Genomic DNA, 18,346 nt, shown 5'->3' with positions numbered 1-18,346 from the left:
AAAGCCTTCGACAATATATTAATATTACACCTGCCAATGTATGGACTTCCCAACAATGCTTGACATGCTTGCCTACCGACACTTGCTTGTTAAAACCTGTCAATGTACTTGACCAGTGATGAGTTATAATTTGCATTTTGTGTGTTTATTTGGAAAATAAAGTTATCCGTAGGACTTTAACCATTATACAACGGATAAAACATGCAAAAGCTTTATTTCAAAATTTCCTATTTCCTTTATGCTTTCACTGACCGTTTATTTTTATTTGGTGCCTGTTAACTGCACCCTAGACTACTACTGAGAGCACACAATAGCATGTGTGTGCAAACGTATGTATGTGAAAGCATACAGTAGCCTGTTTTGCATTCAGGATACATTTGATATATTTGATACATTTAAGAACTGACACCATATGTAAATCATACAAGTTACACATTATCCATTGAGTTGATACATTTATCAAATAGTTAGATTTGATAGAGCTTTTAGGGCACAACTGCTGTTAGGTCCACCCTGGGGCCCTTAGCGCAGGTATGAGCAAACCCAGGCCTGGGGGCTGGATGCAGCCCCCTGGGTTCATTTCTCATGTCCTCCTCTCACCATCCTATCTTCCTCCCCCCCCCCCTTCTTTCCCTCCCTTCCTTACATCCCTCTTTCTCCCTCCCTCTCTCCTTCCCTTTCACCCCTTTGTCCTTCCTTCCCTTTTGTCTTTCTTTCCTTCTCTCTTTCCTGCTTCCATTCCCTCCCTCCATTCTCTTCCGCCCTTCCTTCCTTCCATCCTTCTTTTCCTCACTTCCTTCTCTTTTTCCTTCCTCCTTTCCTCCTGGGGGATGTTTAACTGGTAGAAGGTAGAGAGGGAACATGAGAACCATGTTTCAAGAATTAAAAGGAAGCCCCTTTGCGGAGGAGGAGGGGGAAAACTGACTTTCCGTTGCTCTACAGACCAGGACACACAGGAACAGTGGGTTCAAATGGCAGGGAAAGAGATTTGTCTGAAAAGATTAGGAAAAACTTCCTTGAGTAAGAGCTGTTGGAGAGTGACTTAGCCTACCTTGGAGTGTGGTGGAGTCTCCTTCTCTGGAGGCTTTTCCGCAGAGATTATCTATTGGAAGTGCTTTGATTGTGCCTTCATGCATGACAGGGGGTTGGACTGGATGGCCCTTGGGGGTCTCTTCCAGTTCTAGGATTCTATATCAGGAGTAAGTAATGTGAGGTCTCATGGATACACTTTTTCTGTCCTGTCCACCATCTCATCCTGACCAAGAGCTTTCCTTCACATTCTGCCCCCAAAACAGAAGAGGAAGGGGAGGAAAGGACAGGGAGGGGGCCTTCTCCTGGCCTGCCCACCCCGCTCTAGCCCACCATATGGACAGAAATCTCTTTTTCTGTCCACTGACATTCAGTTTTCTGTTCTTGAGCTGAGAGTAAAGTAACTACTTTGGGAGAAGGTGATCGGGCATCTGGACAATGTGACTGGTCCAGCAAAGTTGATGGTGGAAAATCATGACTTTGATGCTGGAGGTTTTTGCTTCTTCCAGAAGACTAATTTTATTTATCATGTCAGGAGCAAACCAAACACACACACACACACACACAGTTTGCAAACTTGGCATTCTATGAAATGTCCTTTGACCAGTAGCAGGCCACTTGGGAGTACCTCTGGTGTTGCTATAAGGAGGTTCCTCCATTGTGCATGTGGCAGGGGTCAGGTTGCATTGTAGTAGGTGGTCTCTGGTTTCGTCTTCTCAGAAGGCTGATGCTCTTCCACCTGTCTTCTTCCCAATAAATTTGCATTATGTTGTAAAAGTAATTTAAACTTTGAATCCTGTTATTTACAATTGATTTCATCTGGTGCAGATACACATAAAAGGCACCACATCGCCATATTCTTGAATATTGATGTTAACAATTAGATAAACATATAAAATGTATACATTTGCCATTCTTGTGCCGGCACCTTATCCCTTTATACATTCCATTTAATTGACTCCCCATTGTCACTCCAGGATAACTCAATAAAGATTAGAAACCATTCCTTTACTTTATACTTTGTTTCATCTAACTTTCTCCATTTATGCTGCTAACTTTCCAAACTCAGGCAGAAATATTAAAAGGGGTTTATTTTAATTGTCAAAACCTGTTAAGAGCTAATCCTTTCTTGAGTGTTTTAAATACAATCAAAATGGTGTCCAATTGTTCTGGAGGTTCTGCACGGAGATGTCTTAAAATAGACAAGAGAGTTTATCCATCTCTGTCAATTGAATCAGTTTTTAAGGGGAAGCTGTTGGGATTTTTCAGAAGTAGAGAGTGACATTTGTAGATGTCCCATGTTTTTCACAGGCATACAATAGAGTTGGAAGGACAATAGCTTTATACGCAAGCATCTGGGGATCCCTATGAATGTCCTGATCTTCAAACCATGTCTGCTACGTTTTAAAGAATACTGCACTCAGAGCTCAGATGGTGCATTTCAGCATCAACATTGACTTTAGTGGAAAAGTGGCTGTCTCAGTAGCAGAAATGGCTAACAAAAGCTGAAAGTGTTTTCAGTTTGACTCAGTTCTCTCACATGAGCAGCCGGACACATTCTTCCGACCTGGAACCTCCCCATTTCAGTTCAAGGCTGTGGAGGCAGAGCTGTATATAATAATAATAATTAATAATAAACTTTATTTATTCCCTGCCACCGTCTCCCCAGTGGGGACTCGGAGCGGCTTACATGCGGCCAAGCCCGAACAACATTACAATGAAATAAAACTAAAACTAAAACAATCAACATCATCAAAATTACAAAGGAGAAAGTATATCACGTCTCTTTATATCAGCATTATATATGCAGCTCCTGCTGAGTGCATCTGGTTATGCATGCAATTATATAGTGTTGCCCCTCAACACAAAAGTTCCTCAGCAAAAACAGTGAGTGACACTGTGCCAGGTGACAACCATAACATTTGGTATGACAACCAAAAGCTTCACAGGCAAATTCAACCTACTTTCCTAGGAAAAGCCAAGAAAGAAGGTCAAATGCACTACTCACTTACTACTGGAATTCCAGTACCTGGAACTTTTGACTAAATATGAATTTGTGTCTTTTATTTCCTATTTGCTGTTGTCATTGTTGCTGGTCTTTCCAGGGGGAATAAGTCCCTGACTGATCCATGGGCGGTGGAGAAAGCCTTCATCATTCACAATCCAGCCTCCCACTTCTGGCAAACATGTAAAGAGAGAGCAGGAGGAATCCACAAGGAGAGGAAAGAGAATTAACAGCCCCAGATAATGCTGCCCTTGTATATCAGCCGATGAGTGTCTTCGGACATTGCTCCCCATCCTTACGGAGAGATCTCCAGTTGGGCTTTTCTATTCACAAAAAAGAAAGGGAGGAGGGTCTCTCCTGAGAAATTGGCTGCAGGGTATTCAAAGATCAGGGCTGCCGAGTCTGCATCGTAAAAGGCCACCCGACGCCCTTCATAGTTCAGTGTCACTCGGACCCTCTTGGACTCCTCGCTCAGAGTCAGATGTGGGGATTTATTTTCAACGTGTATTGCTCCTGATTTCCAACTTCCCAGATCTCAGGATGAGAGCTATTGGGGTTGTAGTCCTTTCTCCTCACAGACTTTTTGACAACTCCCACAGACCAGAATGCTTCCCCATTCTTCACAAGGACTTCCCAAAAATGCCTGCCTCCTGTGAATCCATCCAGGCCCAGCACATAAAAATGATGATTGAATCGCTCATAACTGTCAGGAAGATATTGCTCTCTCTCTCCCAACATCACACATCTGTACTCTGGAGAGAGGATGAGCCGACGATGGGCTGTTTTTGGATCCAGAGTCACATGCGCTGTTGGTGGCAGAAAGACATCAGGGATGGAGAAAGAATGTAAGGAAAAAGGATAGACAGACAGAAGTGAATTAACAGGAAAATCCTCCCTGGTCTCAAATCTAGACAGGTTCAACATTATATCCCCCTCCTTCTTAAGGTTAAAAATTGGTGATTTGAGTGCTGGATTTTGATTCTGGAGACCAGGGAACGATTCCCAGTTCAGCCATTAATCCCATGAGGGACCTCATCACATTGATTTGCCCTGTGCCCCACCTCGCCAGGAGTGACACTTTCCCTTCACGCATCTTCCACTCAATGGTACAGGGGATGGGATTTTGACTTTTTATTTGATATTTCAATATTATTGTGTTCTAGCTAACAATAACTAATTTCTGTTAGCAATAAAGTGTTGTTTTCAGATTTGAAATATTTTGCAGCATGTTGTCGAAAGATGAGAAATTGTTTAATTTAGAAGGACATCATCTGAGATTTGGCTGGCACGCATACTAATGATATGACAAAGCCAAAATAAATTCAGGTTTTGCAAACAATTATGTCAGGAGTGCTTGGCTGAGAATTTGGGGGTAAATATATATCCAGATTATTTTGTTTTTAATTGTATTTTGTGTTATTTTTTTTAAAAAGGCGAAAAAGAAGAAATTATTGTTTATTGTTGGCATTAGAATGTGCAATTTTGGGTGCTGGTTGTAATTTTTTAAAGCTCTGGGATATTAGAGATTTGAGTCTTTTTCGGGAAAGATAAAGCAAGGTATAAATAAAAATAATAAAAATAATAATATATGCCATTTTATTTAACGTGTTGGTTAATAAATACTGATGTGAGCAGAATGTGAGAACATTATTTTTGGGACTACACAAGCCCCGTGGTTGTGATTGTTGCAGGATTTTGGAACTTGGGAGACCTCAAAAATGGACTGTTCTAAACTTAGGTCAGGAGAGGTGGTTGAAAAGGTCTTTTTACCTCCACTTGACCTTTTATAATGATGCCACACTGTTCTCTTGGTCACTAAGGGAAACAAAGCTGTACGAAGTAGGCTTATTTTTAGATTAAAAAGGGATTATTGAGTGGGCAAAGTGTGGCCCATGGGTTATTTTTGTGATAGGTGGGCCACCCAAACAGCACCTTTAAAACACAGAATAACTTTTAGGAGTGGATTTTCCCATATGGAGGCTTCCTGGGCTCCTCAGGGTCAAAACACATTTCTGCAATTTTCTTTTGAAAGTATTATATTTTTTTCCTCCGAGGTCCTTTGGGGTGCCAATATACCCCCCTAGCCTTCCCCTGCTGCCCTTGGCTTAGATTGTGGGGCAAAGCAAAATCTATACCCATCTGGGGATGAATCTATTTATTTACCGTATATTCCAGCATATAAGATGACTGGGCGTATAAGACGACCCCCAACTTTTCCAGTTAAAATATAGAGTTTGGGATATACTCGCTGTATAAGACTACTCCTCTTCCAACACACACCAGATAAAAATTTTAAAGCATCAGATTTGATTTCAATGTGGTAATTTTCCTATTACTGTACCTCCTTCTCTGCCTCTCAGATCTTGTACATGCGCACCTGCACCGCTTCACTGCAGTCTTCAGGAGCGAGATCTGAGAGGCAGAGGAGGACGTACAGTAATAGGATACACAGGAGGGCCAGACAGTTAAGAGTTGTGTTTATCTGGGCCCAGAGCCAATCTATCTCTTTTTTCCATACCCCAGGTGCCCCGGACGCCTGCAGCTTATTCTGCCCTTCACTTACACCTTCCCGGTGAGGCACCCCTTCACCTCACCATTGGGACCGCATTAAGTCCATGAATCCTGATGAATGGATTTTCTTCTACTGTACTTGTACAGCGTCGCCCTTAATGCTTTTCATACAGTTGCTGCATACGGCAGGGACATGGCCACTGCCATTTTTGAGCTCCCCCCACAATATGCAGCAACCACAGATTCTCCAATCTGGATTGGAAGTTTCAGCACCCGCTCTATAAAACTACTCCCGGCGTATAAGACGACTCCCATTAATAAGGCTACTCTAGCGTATAAAAAGACTCCAGCGTATAAGACTACTCGCGTATAAGACGACCCCTGACTATTGAGAAGATTTTCTTGGGTTAAAAAGTAGTCTTTTATGCTAGAATATATGGTATTTATGATTTATTGACATCATTTTTATCTTGCCCATTTCAGCCCGAAGGCTGTTTGATCGGTTTGGTTTGGTTTGCTTTGCTGTATCTTGCAGAAGCATAGTTAAGGCTGAGTAAAAAAGATTCAGGAGAGTCTAAAAAGATAAATAAAGAGCTAACTCAAGCCGGATTTCTGCCTAGAAGCCAAGACAAGTAAACAAAGGCAACTGCAATTTGATGCATCAGTTTCATAGTTGGACTAGGGCTCTTGGGGACCAGGGTCGGACTCCCCCCTCCCACCCCCTTTGCAGTGGAAAGGCCCTGGGTGGCCTTGGGCAAGACCCACTCTCTCAGCCTCAAAGGGAAGGCTATGGCAAACCCCCTCTGAAGAAAATATTTCCCGTTTACCTTTTTGCTGCTGAAGTCCAGATTCCAGAGAGTCTAAAAAGAGAAAGGAAAGAGAGAGACTGAGCATGACGTTGTGACTCAGAAATTGAGAGGAAACAACTCAAGATGGCTGAGATCCTTCACCCAAGAGATGAAGCGAACTTCAACCGCACACAGTTACACCTCATTCAAGAATGGTGACATTGGTTTTCCAATGTGCATCACAATGTACAGCTAGGCATGGAATTCAGTCAATTCGTTCTCTGCCGCAATGTGCAATCTCTACAGCAGTATGCCAGCAGAAACATTTCATGCATGGACAAAGGTGACTGAGTGGAAGGGGCCACTCTTCCCTAGTTCACACAGGAAGGAGACAAAGGACGGGTTGTGGGGAAGCCTCCTATGCCTCCTTCATTGCTTAGATGTATCTCAATGTATGAATAATTAAGGCTGCTATATAGAAATGCCAGTCAAAATGCAGACTAAAATTAAGACCAGTAGATTTCAATATCTGTCAACTGATTAAAATGCTCTCTCTAGGAATCACCAGGCTCGACCTCCAAAGAGTGATCCTACAGTGGACATCCATCCTGACCACTTAAGTCAGTTTCAAACTCTATTGAGGAATCATAGAATCAAAGAGTTGGAAGAAACCTCGTGGGCCATCCAGTCCAACCCCCTTCCAAGAAGTAGGAAAATCGCATTCAAAGCACCCCTCGACAGATGGTCATCCAGCCTCTGTTTAAAAGCTTCCAAAGAAGGAGCCTCCACCACACTCCGGGGCAGAGAGTTCCACTGCTGAACGGCTCGCGCAGTCAGGAAATTCTTCCTCATGTTCAGATGGAATCTCCTTTCTTGTAGATTGAAGCCATTGTTCCATTGCGTCCCAGTCTCCAGGGCAGCAGAAAACAAGCTTGCTCCCTCCTCCCTGTGACTTCCTCTCACATATTTATACATGGCTATCATGTCTCCTCTCAGCCTTCTCTTCTTAGGATTACTTAGGAAAATTAGGATGACATCCTTTGTTAACTTTTACTAATTAAAATCAGATTCATTGTAGAATTTACAGGATGCAATTTTGTTCAATGATTCAAACAAAATTTATGAAAAATGCCTACTGCTGTACATATTGTCAAATCATAATGAATCTTTGAAATATTACAACCCAAATTAAGATATGAACATCTGACACACATCTTCTGCCAACCCATTTAGGATTACATAGGAAATCCTGGAACCAATTTGAGACTGGATGGTGAATTATCTGGGGAACTTTCAAGGAATTTAATAGAAATGTTACTTTTTAGAGCAATTAGTAATTGCCATGTAGTTTGAATTGATATTTTATATGATTCATATACAATCGGGTGTGATTTTTCACTAACAACTTCACAGCCCTTTCGCTCTGTCACTCCCTTTGGATGATAATACAGGATCCATGAAGCATCAGAGCCAGAGCTTGAAAAATGTTAAATAAATCATGATTATAGAATCATAGAGTTGGAAGAGACCTCATGGGCCATCCAGTCCAACCCCCTGCCAAGAAGCAGGAATATTGCATTCAATGTAATGGTCCATGTGGCAGTCAGTGAGCCATTGGCTGTTGGTCCAGAGCAAGTTTTCGGGAAGGGAAAAAACAGGAGTTGCCAATGGGCACAAACAAAGTACTGGTCCTGATCACATTAGAAAAAATGTATATATCACTGGCTCCCTGCACCAGAGAGTCTGAAAAGCACTGGACTCAAGTCCCAAATAGATTATTGTAAGGAGGTCAAGATGGGGCTGAATTCAAGATGTGTGAGTGCCCTTAGAAGGCTTGAGATCATAGAAGAAGAACCTCTTCCTATACATGCTTCTCTGAGGATTGAGCTCACACTTGTTTTATTTGGGACAAAATAAAACATGTCACTTTCTTAAAACCTTCAAGATCTAACCCCGAAAATAATATATACCTATTACATATGGTTTCAGATGGTTTTAACTGTCTTAACCTGTTTTCCTCTTGTTGATCTATTTGAAGTATTTTAGACCATTTAAAATAATTCAAAACAATAAAAATGACTTAGTATATTAATACTGGAGCCCCCGGTGGCGCAGTGGGTTAAAGCACTGCGCTGCTGAGCTTGTTGATCGAAAGGTTGCAGGTTCAATTCCGGGGAGCGGCGTGAGCTTCCTCTGTCAGCCCTAGCTTCTGCCAACCTAGCAGTTCGAAAACATGCAAATGTGAGTAGATTAATAGGTACCGCTCCGGCGGGAAAGTAAGGGCGCTCCATGCAGTCATGCCGGCCACATGACCTTGGAGGTGTCTATGGACAATGCTGGCTCTTCGGCTTAGAAATGGAGATGAGCACCACACCCCAGAGTCAGACATGACTGGACTTAATGTCAGGGGACTACCTTTACCTTATATTAATACTGATTTTGTTAGCACACCAGCCAGAAATCTCATGGTATATCTGGTGTGTTTGTGTATTTATTTATTTACTAGCTTACTCGCCACATGTTGCTGTGGCCAACCTTCCCTCCCTCTTTCTTTCCTCATTTCTTGTTCTCATTCCTTCCTTTCCTCTTTCCTTCCCTTTTTTCTTTCATTCTCCTTCCTTCCTTCCTTCCTTCCTTCCTTCCTTTCCTTCCTTCCTTTCCCTTCCCTTCTTCCCCCCTTTTCTTTCCCTTCCTCTTTCTCCCTTTTCTCCCTTTTCTCCCTTTTCTCCCTTCTCTATCTCTATCTCTATCTCTATCTCTCTATCTCTATCATCTCATCTCATCTCATCTCATCTCATCTCATCTCATCTCATCTATCTATCTATCTATCTATCTATCTATCTATCTATCTATCTGGAGGATTGCTGCGAGTTGCAGTCCAGGAATAGGAAATTGGAAATATGCTGAGGTTGGGATGCTCTCAAAGAAATTGGAAACATGCTCTCAAAGAAAGGAGAAGAAAGCCTGCTGCTTGGAAGCAATGCACTTGGATCATCCTCCTCTCCTAAAGGGCCTGGTCAAGGGGATGCTGGGAGCTGTAGTCCAGAAGAGAGTGTGGATGTGCTACTGTGTGTTTTGTTTGCCAGGGGGAGTTGCTTTTGCACATGCGCTATAGCGTCTTTTTGCTTTTTTTTGGCTTTTAAAGTCTCTTCTGCTGTGTTTTCCAGTATTTTAAAGAGTGACTAGCTTTTCCCTGCCACGCGTTGCTGAGGCCCAGTCTTTGTAGATGTGTTTTGAGTGTGTATATATTTGTGTTTATGAGTCTAAGTGTGTGTTTGCATATACTTGTTGTTTTTTGGCTTTTTAAGTCCTTTCCACTGTGTTTTTCAGTGTTTTTATGAGTGATGGTCACTTGTTGGCCTGATAGGTGTATTGTGTCCACATTTGGTGTCAATTCATCCAGTGGTTTTTGAGTTAAGTTAATCCCACAAATGAACACTACATTTTTATTTATATAGATGGTCACTTGTTGGCCTGATAGGTGTATTGTGTCCAAATTTGGTGTCAGTTCGTCCAGTGATTTTCGAGTTATCATAATCCCACAAATGAACATTACATTTTTATTTATATAGATTTTTATTTAGATTTTTATTTTTATTTATATACATGTAATATATAACACACAATTATTATATTATAGACCTTATATTATTATATTATTATATTATATACATTATTATATTGTACTATAGGAAGATACCACAATTATTTGTCTTACATTTAGAAATTATTTATATGTGGTTTTTTAATTTGTTCTGTTAGAAATGTAATACAATTGTATGGTTGCTGATGACACGATAAATAAATAAATACCACAATCTATATAATACACTACCAGTATATTATACTATTAGTGTTACATATTTATGTGTGTGTATATATATAATACTTTTTTATACAAAATGGCAAAATCATATAGAGATATATATTTAAGGCATGGACAGTTTACTTCATGGATTGTACTACTTGTTTATTACTGTGCAAGGAATTGAATGTTTGCCTTTTTGTGCCAGTGTGCCGCCCTGAGTCCACACGGTGAGGTGAGAGAGAGAGACGATGGAGGAGTTCTCCTGTGCGCGTGCACCCTCCCCATCCCTGTGCGCATGCTCCATGTTGTCCTCCCCTATTTTTTGAATTTGTGAGTTAGTTTTGGTGTTTATTTGAATTTTTATGATTGTTGGTCATACCTTGGGGTATGAGGCATTTCAAGGCCAAATTTGATGATATTTGGTCCTGTATTTTTTCCGTTTTTAAACCACTCACGACGACGTTCACATATATATATATATATATAGATGGTCACTCATTGGCCTGATAAGTGTATTATGTCCAAATTTCATGTCAATTCGCCCACTGGTTTTTGAGTTAAGTTAATCCCACAAGTGAACTATATTTTTATTTATATAGATTTATGCAGTATAATTGGAAGGCATATTGACACTGTAGAATGAATGCAGTTTGACACTTCTTTAAATGCCACGGCTCAATGTTATGCAATCAATGGAGTTATAGCTTTACAAAGACCTTTGGCATTCTCTGCCTAATAATGCTGGTGACTCACCAAACTACAACTCCCAGAACCCTGAAGTACATGAAGAGATTTGGGCTGGCCAAAGTATTCTATATTTATATTTTGAAATTTCAATCCACATGTGAAATAAAAATTTAAAAAGCAATAGAAGAGAATAGACACAATATCATTTTGTTTCAAGTTTAAAATAAAATTGCGCGTTTTCTCTCCTTAACTTTCCTTGAAGCATTTCATTTCTCTTTTCTGACCAATGTTACATCTCCCTGAAATTCCTTGCAGGCAATCACCCTTACCTCTGAATTGCTTCATAACAACCCCCAGAAAGTGATTTATATCATAGAAGTCCCAGATCTTCAATTTCAGAGCAGGAGGAAAAGCCACAGGGATCTCACATTTCTCCTTTCCCTTACATCTGCAAGAAAGAGGATTATATCACATTGTGCATCTTCTATACAATTAATGCTGTTTGACAGTACTTTGAATGTTATGGCTTCATGCCTGGACTTGCCATTTTACAAGGCCTTTTGCTGAGAGGAGATATGATAGCCATGTATAAATATGTGAGAGGAAGCCACAGGGAGGAGGGAGCAAGCTTGTTTTCTGCTTCCTTGGAGACTAGGACACAGAACAATGGCTTCAAACTACAAGAAAGGAGATTCCATCTGAACATGAGGAAGAACTTCCTGACTGTGAGAGCCATTCAGCAGTGGAACTCTCTGCCCTGGAGTGTGATGGAGGCTCCTTCTTTGAAAGCTTTTAAACAGAGGCTGAATGGCCATCTGTCAGGGATGCTTTGAATGCAGTATTCCTGCTTTTTTGCAGGGGGTTGGACTGGATGGCCCATGAGGTCTCTTCCAACTCTATGATTCTATGATTCTTTGAAATAAATTGCTGGTGCCTTACCCAACTACAACTTCTATGATTCCATAGCACTGAGCATTGCAGTTAAAGTGCATCCAAAGTGCTTCAGTCCCATGGTGTAGAAGATGTACCCTACAGAGTTGGAAGGGGCTTCAGGGGGCACCGGGTCCAACTCCACCATTCAACCCCAGACACCCATTTCTGCAAGAGGAGAGGTATGTGCTTCACATGCAAATCCAAGTTTTTATGGGAGATTAACTTACCTCTGTAAGAAGCTTCTGATATCCTGTAAATGAGGGAAAATAGAATTCAGAACAGGCATTTGCATGGGGACTACGTGCATATTTCTGAAAATATAATTTCACAGCTAACTGAAATGGCTGAATTAAAGCTAGTTGGGTGAAACAGCCTTCTCTCCACAAAGAGGGGTAGAATTACATAATGGGGCATCTACTTCAATGTCATTGTTTTGCTAAAGCTTTTTGGTAAAGCTACCAGGTAAAGGTAAATATTAATAATAATAATAAATAAATAAATAAAACTTTATTTGTACCCTGCTACCATCTCCCCAAGGGACTCGGTGCGGCTTACATGAGGCCGAGCCCACAATACATCAGCAAACAACAACAACAACGGTAATACTAAACAATAAAATAAAACTCATAAACAGAAAATAAGCAGTAAACATCAACAATAACACAACAATGTTTTTTAAAAAACCTATGACTGGGCCAAGTTAATTTTTTTAAAAAAAATGCTGAGCATGACAAGGTGAAATGTAACTAGGATAGAAAGGTTATCCCCTGACATTAAGTCCAGTCATGTCTGACTCTGGGGTTGGTGCTCATCTCCATTTCTAAGCCGAAGAGCGGGCATTGTCTGTAGACACCTCCAATGTCATGTGGCCAGCATGACTGCATGGAGCACCGTTACCATCCCGCCAGAGCGGTACCTATTGATCTACTCACATTTGCATGTTTTTGAACTGCTAGGTTGGCAGAAGCTGGACTCACAGTGGAAGCTCACGCCGCTCCCCAGATTCGAACCTGCGGCCTTTTGGTCAACAATTTTAGCAGCTCAGGAGTTTATCTCACTGCTCCACCGGGGGCTCCCGGTGCTACCAAAATACTGTTAAGACGCAAGCCTTCAGGCCCCAGGATGTTGGGAAACTGGAATATTTCAAGGCCGCACACTTCATAAATGCATAATTTAGGCAATGTTGGTGTGGAGGGGTCCCAGGCTGAGGTTAGATCCAGCTTCAGCCAATGCCCTGGTAGTTGAATCTAAGGACTCTGTTGCATGAATTCTCCGTAATGCTACAGCAGATGCATACCAGATTGCACACCTGCGGCATTACTGTTGCTCTCCATTGCGGAGTTCATGGTCCTGAGAACATACATCTGCACACCCTAATAATCCGTCTTTTATCACTACTGCTATTCCTTCATTATTAAATTTTAATTTTTAGTGCAATTGGGCAATTCCAACATTTTAAAAGGGTAAATATATCATAATATATAAAAGAGGAAAGCAGACAGTTTGGTTCTAGCTTCTCAACATCTTTCTTCAATTGTGCACATGAGGTCTGACCAATGCAGAATAGAGTGGGACTATGGCTTCCCTCTATCTAGAGATTGTACTTCAGCTGCCCAGATCCACATTGCCTTTTAAAGCCGTTGCATCACACTATTACCTCGTGTTCATCTTGTAATCTTCTTCTTTAGAGGTCTTTAAAAAAAGAAGTTGGATGGGCACCTTTGATGGAGTGCTGCAGTCTGTTCTTCAGCATGGCAGAATGGAGCTGGACGAAATGGGGCTGGGTTGGATGGCCCTTTGGGTCCTTTCCAGCTCTGGGATTCTATGATTATAAGGAAGTGTTACAATTTTGAGCACAATCCCAACAACTTTCTGTTGTGAGGTGCCATCATTTCACATAACAGACTGAGTGTTCCTCCTCTGAAATGCATAGGACCTGCAGTGTTTTGGATGTTTTCTGATTTTGTTTGCATATAGATATGTAATGCCATGTCTTAGAAATGGGACCCAACCCAAAACACTAAATTCGTGTATTCATCATATATTCATAGCCTGAAGGTAACTTCCTATAATATTTTTAATAAATGTGCCTGAAACAAAGTTCATGTACACAGAACCATGAGAAAGCTGCGGTGACACTGTCTCAGCCACCCATGGAGACAATCTTGCCCTTACCTGGAGAAGTTCACTTGCTGGCTGCTGATGCTTCTCCTCCATCTCTTGCATGAGACTTGAGAGAGAAGAGAGTTCTTTGGAGAGTCTGGCCAGGTGTTCCTTCCTTTTGGCTGAAATCTCCTTCTCCACTTCTTCCATTTTGGCCAGCAGATCCCTCTCTTGTTCTTCTAGAAACTGGTGCATGAGCCTGAATGCAGCCACAGCCTTCTCTTTCTCTCTCTGGGTTTTCTCCTAAAAGAAAGGGAAGGAGAAACAGGAGTGAGAGGCAGAAAGAAACTGCATTTGGGCTGAATTCTCCACATTCCCTTGGAAAGAGACTTGTGTTCCTTCATACAGAAAATGTCGATATCCAGCAAAGAAAGAGTCTTTTGAAGACTCGCAGAAGACTGCCACTGGAATGGGCCTGGATCAATATTGTTCATAGGCTATTAGGACTTTATACAAAACACTTTCTTCCCTGTTTATCCAGATTCACACTCAGAGGTCATACTTTCCCATTTTGCAGTAGGAATGCTGCTTACAAGCAAATCCTGGCTTTCCCGTGTTGTGCCTGCTTTGTGGACCAGTATTTTCTGTCTCACCTTCTTCAGAGTCTCCAGCAAATTCCAAATCCGACCCTGAAGAGGAAGACAAAAGTTTTGCTCATTTCTTTTGTTCAGAGTTTATGGTTTTTCTAATAAATACCATTACAAAATGCCTAGCAATCCCAAGTGCCCCAATAGAGAAGTCTCAATGGAAATGGGTAAAAATCAATGTCAGAGATCAGGACCTGGGCTAGATGATTCCATTTTTGTGTGAGATAAAGGTACAACGTCTTCATTTTTTTTTCAGGCTCAGCTGCAGACAAGCCGAAAGGGTTGCATGCAAATTTCCAGCAAACCTACTAGAAGTCAAGCTTGATAAAATCGACACACCTTTTGTCAGGATGCCATATGCCGGCTTTGAGATACAGCTGCATCAGTCAACCCGACATGGTGGAATGTGAAGAGGAAAGACTTGTGGACAACAAGTTAAACATGAGCCAACAATGTCATGGCAAAAAAGCCAATGGGATTTTGGCCTGCATCAATAGTCTAGAGTCTAGATCCAGGGAAGTCATGCTCCTCCTCTATTCTGCCTTGGTTAGACCACACCTGGAATATTGTGTCCAATTCTGGGCACCACAATTGAAGAGAGACATTGACAAGCTGGAATGTGTCCAGAGGAGGGCGACTAAAATGATCATGGGGCTGGAAAACAAGCCCTATGAGGAGTAGCTTAAAGAGCTGGGCATGTTTAGCCTGAAGAAGAGAAGGCTGAGAGGAGACACCTGCATCTATGGCAAGCATCCTCAGAGGTAGTGAGGATGCTTGCCATAGATGCTCAGAGGTAGTGAGGATGCTTGCCTCACCTCACTACCTCTGAGGATGCTTGCCATAGATGCAGGCGAAACGTCAGGAGAAAATGCCTCTAGAACATGGCCATATAGACCGAAAAAACCCACAACAACCCAGTGATTCAGGCCATGAAAGCCTTCGACAATACATTGAAGGTTGAATACTTTGTAAAACTATCACCTCAATGGTTTGGAGCATAGGTGTCAGAGCATGAAGTGGTGTCAAACTGCATTAATCCTACAATTTAGATGCCCCTCAAGTCCCTGAAAACTTCAGGGCCTGGGAAAATATTGAACCGCCAGCTACAGACCTGTATTGTGGGGTGGGGATGCACCACAACACCTTGTTAGTCGTTCCAGTTTTACTCCTTCCTACCTGGTACTCCTTTGATGCCTCATCCCGAGGAATCACTTTGTGGTTTTCATGCTCCTTTGACCTGTCGCACACCACACAGATGGGGGCTTCGTGAACCTTGCAGAAGAGCTTCAGGGGCTCCTGGTGCTTCTGGCAGACTCTCCTCTTCTCTTCTACCTTCTGGCTCTCCAATTCCTTGACTATTGCCACCAGGTTCGCCAGCTGCCAATTCTTCTTGGTGTCCCCTTCCTGCACTTTCTCCCTACATTGTGGGCAGGAGGCCTCTTTCTCCTCCCAGCATTGATCCAGGCAGGATTGGCAGAAATGGTGCCCACAAGAGATGATCACAGGTTCCTTGAAATACTCCAAGCAGATGGGACAGGCCAGTTCCTCGCAAAGCTTCTTCATAGAGTCTCCAGAGGCCATGGCTGCAGATGCTGCTCCACTGCAAAGACATGACAGAGTTAATGGGTTAAGTTTCCTTTCTCAGACTTTTTCTTCCTGGAAAGCAGATGATGACTCAGCCTCTGCCCAACCTCTGGCGCTGAAACCTCTGAGCTCTCCAAATGTCTCAGCCTTTGGGAATCTGGACATGGGACCTTTTCCTTTCTCTGCCTTCTTAGGCAGCATGAAACTTATTCTCTTAAGCATATAACTCCCTTGCTTTAAAATGCTTCTTTAGATACCGATGGATTTTGAGGCACAATTCAAAGGGCCAGTTGTGACATACGAATCCCTTTGCACTTTAGGTTCAGCCTATCTAAAAGGCCCAATCTCCCCATAAGAACTTGGCAGAGCTTTCTTTCTCTTGGCCCATCCACATTCACATACTCATATGCCTCCCAATGTTGCCAAACACTTTCAGATGGACAGGAAACAAAGAGATAATAGGGTCGAGGCTTAGGGGGGCATAAAGGGTACTTCAACATTAGGAATTGTTTGGTGAGGCACCAGCACTCACTAAGAGCAGGCTGGACAAGAAGTTAAACATGAGCCAACAATGCGATGTGGCAGCAAGAAAAGCCAATGGGATTTTGGACTGCATGAATAGGAGTCTAATGCCTAAATCCAGGGAAGTCATATTACCCCTCTATTCCGCCTTGGTCAGACCACATCTGGAATACTGTGTCCAGTTCTGGGCACCACAATTGAAGGGAGTTGTTGACAAGCTGGAATGTGTCCAGAGGAGGGTAACTAAAATGATCAACGGGCTGGAGAACAAGCCCTATGAGGAGCAGCTTGAAGAGCTGGGCATGTTTAGCCTGCAGAAGAGAAGGCTGAGAGGAGACATGATGAGGGCAGAGCTTTCTTTCTCTTGGCCCATCCACATTCATATGCTCGAATGCCTCCCAATGTTGCTAAAATCTTTCAGATGGAGAGGAAACAAAGAGATAATAGGGTCGAGACTTGGGGGCATAAAGGGTACTTCAACATTAGGAATTGTTTGGTGAAGGACCAGCATTCACTAAGAGAAGGCTGAGTACCTTGTGAAACTGCAACTCCTGTGAATCCATACCAATGAGCCATGGTGGCTAAAGTTTTTTTTGGGGGGGGGGGGGGGGGGTTTGTCGTGTCAGGAGCGACTTGAGAAACTGCAATTCGCTTCTAGTGTGATAGAATTGGCTGTCTGCAAGGATGCTGCCCAGGGGACGCCCAGATGTTTTGATGTTTTATCATCCTTGTGGGAGGCTTCTCTCATGTCTCCGCATGAGGAGCTGGAGCTGATAGAGGGAGTTCATCCGTGCTCTCCCCGGATTCGAACTTGCAACCTGTCGGTCTTCAGTACTGCCAGCACAGGGGTTTAACCCACTGCGCCCACCGGTGGCTAAAGTGATGTGAAACCACATTAAATCTATGATGTACCCTGAGTTGCAACAGGGAGAGAGACACAGTCAAGAGGGAAGAAGGTAGGAGACTCAGGGAGAAGCAGGGAAAGGAGGGCATAAGCAGATATGGAAGGGGGCAGGATACCAAGGGGAGAGGGAGTGTGGCTGGAGGTTCAGGAGAAGAGCTGGGGATGGTGGTTCCTCAAACACAGTTGCTGACAAGTGCTGGGGGTCTCCTCTGTTTTCCTGTGCATTCCCAGGGAAAGGACCTGTGTTCATTGTGTCACTGGAGCTCCTAACCTCTGGTTGCGAACATGATGCGAGGAAGGAAAAAGACTCCTGTGTATGTGCACACACCTGTGAACATGGATATCATACAGTTTTCTTAGGCAAGGAGTCCTCAGAGGTAGATTTCATAGAATCATAGAGTTGGAAGAGACCTCATGGGCCATCCAGTCCAACCTCCTGCCAAGAAACAGGAAAACTGCATTCAAATCACCCTCAACAGATGACCATCCAGCCTCTGTTTAAAAGCCTCCAAAGAAGGAGCCTCCACCACACTCCAAGGCAGAGTGTTCCACTGCTGTATGGCTCTCACAGTCAGGAGGTTCTTCCTAATGCTACTTCCTTCCTCCGATATATAACCTGCAGCACCTGGGATCCACGTTTGGGCTCCCATTCAAGCCCTTAAAAGGAATGGCACTGCCTAGCTTCCAAGATCAGATGATAACCAGCTGCCTTTACAACAGGGGGTCCTTGAACTTTTTGAATAGAGGGCCAGGTCACAGTCCCTCACACTGTTGGAGGGCCAGATTATAATTTGGAAAAAAAAAACATGAATGAATTCCTATGCA

At 42.7% G+C, this 18,346-nt stretch overlaps 1 pseudogene; it reads right to left on the bottom strand.

Annotated features, from left to right (window-relative positions):
• Window positions 1-1,560: 1,560 nt before the first annotated feature.
• LOC137096296 (zinc finger protein RFP-like) overlaps window positions 1,561-18,346 on the bottom strand; it is a 17,580-nt pseudogene continuing 794 nt past the window's right edge.

The sequence above is a fragment of the Anolis sagrei genome, chromosome 2 (genome assembly GCF_037176765.1).
Source record: "Anolis sagrei isolate rAnoSag1 chromosome 2, rAnoSag1.mat, whole genome shotgun sequence".
In the NCBI taxonomy this organism is placed as follows: Eukaryota; Metazoa; Chordata; class Lepidosauria; order Squamata; family Dactyloidae; genus Anolis; species Anolis sagrei.
Note: the sequence above shows the minus strand (reverse complement) of the source record. Positions and strands in the feature narration are given on the sequence as shown.